We start from the raw sequence: 8,360 nt of genomic DNA, 5'->3' as shown, positions 1-8,360 counted from the left end.
ATGTATAGCTGTCCACTGCTTCTAATACTTAGGATGGGTCAAATGCAGTAATAGAATTTCACTACATTGTACAGTAGTGATTTTTATGTATGTGTGTTTGTTTTGTTATGGTTGTCTAAGCTACTGGATGCCTCAAATTTGAAAAAAGTATCTATCTATCTATCGATCTATCTATCTATCTATCTATCTATCTATCTATCTATCTATCTATCTATTTATCTATATATCTATCTATCTATCTATCTATCTATCTATCTATCTATCTATCTATAAATCTATCTATCTATCTATCTATCTATCTATCTATCTATCTATCTATCTATCTATCTATCGATCAATCTATCTATCTATCTATCTATCTATCTATCTATCTATCTATCTATCTATCTATCTATTTATCTATATATCTATCGATCGATCTATCTATCTATCTATTGATCTATCTATTTATCTATCTATCTATCTATCTATCTATCTATCTATCTATCTATCTATCTATCTATCTATCTATTTATCTATCTATCTATCTATTGATCTATCTATCTATATATCTATCTATCTAACACATAGTATTGTATGTGACAAATAAGGAATGAAGTGTTCTATCTATCTATTGATCTATCTATTGATCTATCTATTTATCTATCTATCTATCTATCTATCTATCTATCTATCTATCTATCTATTTATCTATCTATTGATCTATCTATCTATATATCTATCTATCTATCTATCTATCTATTTATCTATCTATTGATCTATCTATCTATATATCTATCTATCTAACACATAGTATTGTATGTGACAAATAAGGAATGAAGTGTTTTTTTAAATTTTTTTTTCAGACAACCTTTCATAAATCAAATTAAAATGAGTCTCACCAGTCTTTGTTGGGTTACCACAGCACACAGAAAGACATATTTGTCAAACACAGGTGGTTATGAATGGAAGCTATATACTATGGTATATATCTTTCATCCATACCTAACTCATAACACTCATTGATGAAACATTGATCAATCTGTTACAACAATTCTAGCAGCTTGAGAGTTCCTGTGGTGCCTTTGTAAGCACTATCTAACTTATTTTTTGAAGTGCTATATAAATAAGGTTTATTATTATTATTATTATTATTATTATTATTATTATTATTATATTGCTATTCTTACAGTTTCATGAATATAATAAAATAAGTATTTAAGGATCATTCTGGCTAAGGCCAAACACTGCAGGTGAACAGGGCACATTTTTAACTATGAAATCACCATTAAAAATCCCCAGTTTATTACTGACCTTAACCAATTATTTGTTTTATTGCAAGTGTTCCCAAATTCTATGTTTAAATATGCAAATGGTGTATTATCTTATTAAAAATGCTCTAATTTCTCTAACTTTGCACATTGAATAAAGCCAGGCTCACATCTGGTTTCATTTTGTTGACTTTTGTTAAACCAAGTTTAACCAAGGGGATGTTGGATATCTGTTTTTCTCACTCCAAAAATCAGAATATACTGTCTACAGCCATTTTCTGGGCATAAAATGTCCTATAAATCAGACTATGAATGTCAAATTAAGAAACCCCTGTGTAAAAACCTGCAGAATATAGATATGAATCAAACTGGAAAGTTTGATGTATGGAAATGTTACTGAAGTGGAGGTTTTGCATGAGAACAAACTCATTTAGAGAAAATAGCCTTTAAAAATGTGTATTATCATTGAAATACACAGACGCAAAGAGACAAATTTGAGGTAAAGAAACACCTAAATGTAGAGCTGGGATGTTTTCTTTCTACTAGTCTGACAGAAGACATGTTATGGAACAAACATAGCCTTAAATCCCAGTACATGAAAAACCCAACATTGCTGCTGGCAGTGTCTTGCCTTAATTACAATCTGGGTCTAATTTTAAGAGATTTAGCCACCGTTCCTATGGTAACAATAACATGGTCCGCTCACCAACTTGCCATTGCTGAGATCTGAAAATCCAACGACTGCTGAAGTTTTTTCTGATCTCATGCCCCTAATACGTTTGGCAAAGGTTTGTTTCCGTCCGGTCTCTAATTTAAAAAGGTTGAGTAGGAATACGACGTTAACACAATACAACCAGAAAAACTGTTTTTAAAAAAGTTTATTATGTATGTCAGACTTTACAGAGGGAGACAGTTTGTGGACAAAAGAAACCACCCACGTCGTCTTTTCATTTATACACAAATAAGCTCCAGGAATTCGCTTAAATAAGCCAAATTATATACAAATCAAACCTTCCAAGCAATTTCCAAATACACAATCTGTCCCTTAAACAGTACACGATTCACCCATGAGCCGACGGAAACGCCAAAGGTCGTAAAATCATCTGAAGGCACATCATCCGTGGTTTACACATAATCACACAAATCTGTGTTTTACATTTGAGTAATTACATTCCCTGATGCAAATACTTAAGGTGCTGTATCGAAGATCAAGAGAGAAGAAAGGAAAGGGAAGGAAGTCAAGGCTCCAACACAAGTGAGTGATGTCAAACCCAAAAAACCCGGTGATCTCATTTTCACCCATTTTGTGGTGGAATGTTCCAGAGGTTTTAATGCTGTGTGATGTGCGCTGACGGGAGCATTAGCACAAAGCCTCATGGCCTGTTCTGAAACACCCCGTCTGAAAACCATTAAAAGGTGGCTCGTGGAGGTGTGTAATCACCCAGTTCACCAGTCAGCAGTGACTAAAGGTGGAGTCCTGGCTGCACCAAACGCTTAGTAAAAACTCCAATGTTATAGCTGTACTTGCCGTCTGGTCCTGTGCTGAACTCTGGGTGTGAATGTTGGCTTTAAGGCAACCAAAAGGTCTGCAGAAGGCATTTCAGCAGTCTTGTATAAAGTTCTTGACTGCAATGCTTGAGTAAAAGTACAAGTATCTTACCAGAAATTGACTTTGGTAGAAGTTAAAGTCACCTTTTAGAATGTTACTTGAGTAAAAGTCTTATATCTGACATTCACTGTACTTAAAGGGGAACTATGCAGTTTTTTTTAGCTTAATTTACCTTAACTGAACAGCTTCGGAGTCATTGGAATGGTTATATAACTTTTTTCGGGTTGAATGGTGGTCGTCTCGCTCCCCCCTAGCGCCTATGAGCAGAAAAACCACCCTTGCAACTTTGGGCCGGCGAGCCGGTGGCCTCAGCGTCACGAAGTATCGCGTGATATCAGGTCTCGTGATGTAACAAATTGCTTCACGGCACTGCACACATACGGCCATTCAGGAACCGGCTAACAAGGTAGTGATGGAGTTTTTCACACTATCGTCATGGCTGAGCCGGCAAAAAAAGAAGTAGAAAGCTAGGAAAGCATTGTCGGAGGAACAGAGGAAGAGAAAACGGCAGACTGACCGAGAGAGGAATCAGACACGAGTAAACATAGGAGCTGCGTTTTCAGAATGGCGAGAACTGAGACAAACAGAAGCCTGCAGATCCGATGCTGACCTGGCGTTCTTGCTGTTGCACTTGTAAGTATCTTTGATCAGAAACGTTATCTGCCACAGAGTTTCTTGTCAGCTTGATGTTGGCAAACGCAAGTTGCTTCTGCTACGACAGCGTTCTAAGGCCATTGTAGGAAAAAAGACTGTTACGGACCCGGGAGAGAAAAACTTCAGTGGACATGGCTCTGTGTCCACTGCGAGCAAAAAGCCAGAAAATGGCGACGAAATTGCCAAAACTGCATAGCGCCCCTTTAAGTATCAAAAAGCAGTTTTCTGATATGAAGTGTTAGAAGTAAAAGTAAAAGTTAAAAAAAAATTGATTATGAACTTTATGGCCAAAGGTGTTTAACGTTATCTTCATCACCACTGTCGCCGGGGTGGTCATCGTCTTTTACCATGGCGGCAGAGCCTGCACCAGGTGCTTCCATGACACTATCAGTCAATATGCTTCCTCCTCTTCTTCTTCAGTTTTGGCCTATGGTTGTTGTTTTTTTGCCGCATGGCAACAACAGGCATTACGTCACCAACTGGAATGGAGCGTGCAATCTAGTTTCTAGTGAAACAAATTCCTTCTGATTTTATTTTGTAGTAACGAGTAACTAAGTGCTTAGGGGAAATGTAGTAGAGTAAAAGTAGACATTTTATTCAGGAAATGTAGTCGAGTAAAAGTAAAACTTCCCGGAAATATAAATAGCGAAGTAAAGTACAGATAAAGTGAAAATTCTACTTACAGTAAGAACAGTAACAAAGTATTTGTACATCGTGCATCATACATTACAACACTGCATTTCAGTACCAACTCTTCTATATATACAGAGCAAATGACCTCGCCATGCTCTAGCTGTTTTTTTTTTCTGAACCAGACTGCACTCATAGCAGTTACACAGGAATTTAATTCAGCCTGTTGCATAATGAAATGTGTTTCCATTCAACAAAGAGCCACAGTTAATTCTTGTTTCAGAAAAGGAGCATGGCTGTTTTTAAAAACTCCCAGGCATTATAGTCACCCTCCTGTTTCCTTATCCATGTGAAGACACAGCAAGAAAGTGCATTCAGTGCCAGGATGCAGGGAAAACGTATACATCTAACTATAAAGAAAAGGAATTGTGTGTGTGCCCTAAAATTTGTCTCTGTAGTTTTGTGTGTGTGTGTGTGTGTGTGTGTGTGTGTGTGTGTGTGTGTGTGTGTGTGTGTCCTTTGAATATCTCGAGAACCATGAACAGTGCTTCACACTTGGCAGTACTGTAATGCTGGGGACCCAAGGAGAATAGACCCAACAGAATCAATTTGGTGTAATTTGGACATGTGACACATTGAATATAAAAAAAACTGTTTGTGTTTCTTTAAAACAATCACAGTTAATAGCACAGAAAGCAGAATGGGAGAAGACATACAGGCGTAAGAACTTTAGGCAAAAATCCTTTAGAAACTGATGTGCAAAATGTGTTTTTCTACAATCTAAAGTGGCATATCTGATTCATTATGGTTTCAGTTTCGGTTTGTTCTGAACAGATCAACCTTCTCACACTCCACAGAGTACTGTTTGAAAAAAAAAACATTGCTAAAAAAATAACCACATTTTAATTAGCATGTGAACTTAAAACGTAAAATGGAGGCACTCAACATGGTGCTAAGTCCCTACACCAAAGCATCTTTTTTTGGGTGGGGAGTAACTGAGCCGCAAGTCCTGCAAATATGGGCTCTGCTCTCTTTCTATATAAAAAAGGATTACCGTGGATTAATGAAACTGTTTAAAAAATAAAGTCATACAACACAAGCTTCCTTCACAACTTACCACTTGCACTGCAACACATTGCATCTGCAGTGGTGCAACTGTGATGGATCCTATCATCTAAATGAACTGTGATCGTGAGTGACACATTCACTGGGATGTTGGCAAAAGGAAGATAAATCAAATTACATGCACTCATACACACACAGAGACACACCCATGTGCTTGCACACACACACACACACACACACACACACACACACACACACACACACACACACACACACACACACACACACACACACACACACACACACACACACACACACACACACACACACACACACACACACACACACACACACACACACACACACTCGCTGAAGGATCTGCGGAACAGAAGTGTTGGCCCCAGACTGTGTTTGTGAGAGCAGCTTTAACATAGTCTCTCACAGGATATGAGCTGGAACCCGAAAGAGAAAGAGAGCATGAAACCTATTCGGAAAAGAGAGTTGGTACACATTCAATTCCTTTTTTCAAACTGTCCTCTAATTCTTCTCTCATTTGGTTGAAGTGACTGCAAAAAAACCATCCAGAAAATAACACAGACCATTCAAGAAATTCAGGGAAATTCAGAATGAACAGCCGTAGAGTAAGTGATTTAGGGCCAACATGATTCTGACACAGAGCCCTGCCAACTTGGCTCTAAGTGTCTTAATAACTGCACAACTCCCCAGAGATTCAAAGTCAGTTGTTTTGATCTAAACAGAGTGAGATGTGTTGGCTGGTGAGAGAGGATCCTAACCCTGGGACTGTTGTTTATTGGCCGTCCATTTAAACCTGTTTCAGAACAACTTGTTTTATTAGACCATCTGCACTCAATAAGACCAGCTGGAAAAACGCAGCAGATGAGCATACTGCGCCGCTCCGTCAGCTCATACCACAGCAGACTGACACAGCCCTTGTCTTACCATTTTTTGTTTTCTTATACATTCTTCTATGTTTTTGCCACGGGCAGATGTCCTTATCTCGACAACAGACCACTTTTACTACAATTACTTTTTTTTTTTTTAAATATCCTCAACAAAGTAGCATTACACTCAAAACTCCCTCCCAGACACAAAAGTATCGTGCAGCTCTGGTGCAGACTCTGACCCCACACTGGATTATTTGGATTGGTTCCAGCAAGTGTTCACTGCTGTCAGCTGCCACAGTACATCTTGTTTTTTTTTATGATGCTCTATTAATCGCCAAAGCAGGAATTTGTCCTTTTGCTTTCTGCTTTCCCCACAGCACCTCATTCATCGAGACTGCACTGTTCAGTAGGTGACCTACAAGACCTGTCACATGCTGCAATCTGACCACAGGCATGATGTTAAAGAGCAGATCACATAACTCAGACATCTTAGGCTTTTTGGCGACACTTGGCGTCTTTTTTTGACAAGAGACAGTTGACCATAGCTGGCAGCGTTTTTATTCCAAATAACAGCCGAGAGCGTCTTCTGTTGCTATAACAGCTACTGCTACAGTATCCTAGCTAGAGCGCTATGTGGAGCGGTGCTAATGTTAGATAAAACAAAGCGGTGGAGCAAGCTAGAGAAAGAACAGAGAGAGAGAGCGGTACTGCTAACGTTACATAAAACAAAGCGAGTTCCCTGAACAGGGAGCACGGTCATACGGTATAACTCGCTCTGCTCCGACTCCATTTTTTCTTGCTGTTATGAAAACTTTTTTCAACTTCAAAAAGCTCTGAGCTGCAAAAAAGAAGTCGGCGGTGGCGTTCACGGTTTACTCCATAGGATTATAATGTAAAACAGACGCTGGCAGCTTAAAAAAAAGACAACGTGTGAACATAGCCTAAAAAACCTTTGAGATTTGTCCTGGTTTTAACATAAGTGGGTAGGCATCTTTTCACCCATTAATCCAGGGCCAAATTTATAGAAGACATGACAAGATTCTGCTGCTATTGAGGACGGTGGCTGATGTTGTTATAAGCGCCAAAAAAATGAAAAACAAGACAAAAACTACGAAAAAATTGGCAAAAAAAAAAAACTCAAAAAAGGCGACAAAAGCATTGCCATTTTTTTCCCAAAAAAAAAACTTTTGGAAAAATTGCCAAAAGTAACAAAAACTTTGTATGTAAGTTTTTATGTAATAACGTTAAAATGTTTTGTTAGAACATGAAAATATCTTGTTATAATGTGAAAAACATCTTGGTATTACAAAAAACTTTTCACGTAATAACAACTAGGGCCCCTATTGAATCCATGTAACTTTGTAAGACTCTGAGTCCCACTGGGGTGCCTCTGCTGGACCATATTTAGTTAGCAGACTTTGTCCCGGTCTTTATCTGAGGACAGGATTCCCATCATCCTAGCTTCAAAGTCTCTACTCGACCGGAGGGATGAACACCATAGTCCCTCATTTACAGACTCATCAAACCATTCAGTGAGTCCTCGTCTCCTGTATACTGTATATGGAAGCATCTACATTTGTTATTTGTTCACTCATTTATTTATTTCCCATTAATTTGTCATCTGTCTTCATTTAAAACTCAAGAAACAACTGCAGCCGTTCAGAGTGGCCAAAGTCTAGTCGCCTCCTCCCTACTGTCCATGCTATCCTGCTGCCCTGATATATCTGACAACACCTGGATGGGAGCGGATGATAAAGAGCTAACACCCACTTGGCAGCTGCGAGTGCGATCTGGAACATCTCACGCCTGTCTGGGAGCAGGCGTGTAAGTTTGTCTCGGATATTGTTCTAGCAGATGGTGTGTCGGACCACAGTCTGTCTGGACAGTTGTGGCTATGGTTACACCCGTGAAACGTTCAGTCGCAGTGTGCCATCTGATCATGCTAGGACGGTGTCAGTGACAGGTACGAAAGAAACAGCTTTTTAAGGAGAAACAACATTTTCAGGGCCAGCTATGGACACGGAGATGAAACATCAGGTGTAACCTACCTGTGTGGCTTTCAGCTACCAGGTGTTTAAAATGGACACGGAGGGTATTTTTTACAAGCACATCTGCAGACAAGTGATTTTGGGAGTTGCTAAGTACTACATATATGCAGCCCAGTCTCATGGCAGTTCATGAAATGGTCCTGTTATTGAATCTATTGATTTGTGTACTGAACACGTTAATGTCGTTATTTTCGTGTGG

This window comes from Sander vitreus, chromosome 11 (genome assembly GCF_031162955.1).
Source record: "Sander vitreus isolate 19-12246 chromosome 11, sanVit1, whole genome shotgun sequence".
Taxonomy (NCBI): domain Eukaryota; kingdom Metazoa; phylum Chordata; class Actinopteri; order Perciformes; family Percidae; genus Sander; species Sander vitreus.
Note: the sequence above shows the minus strand (reverse complement) of the source record.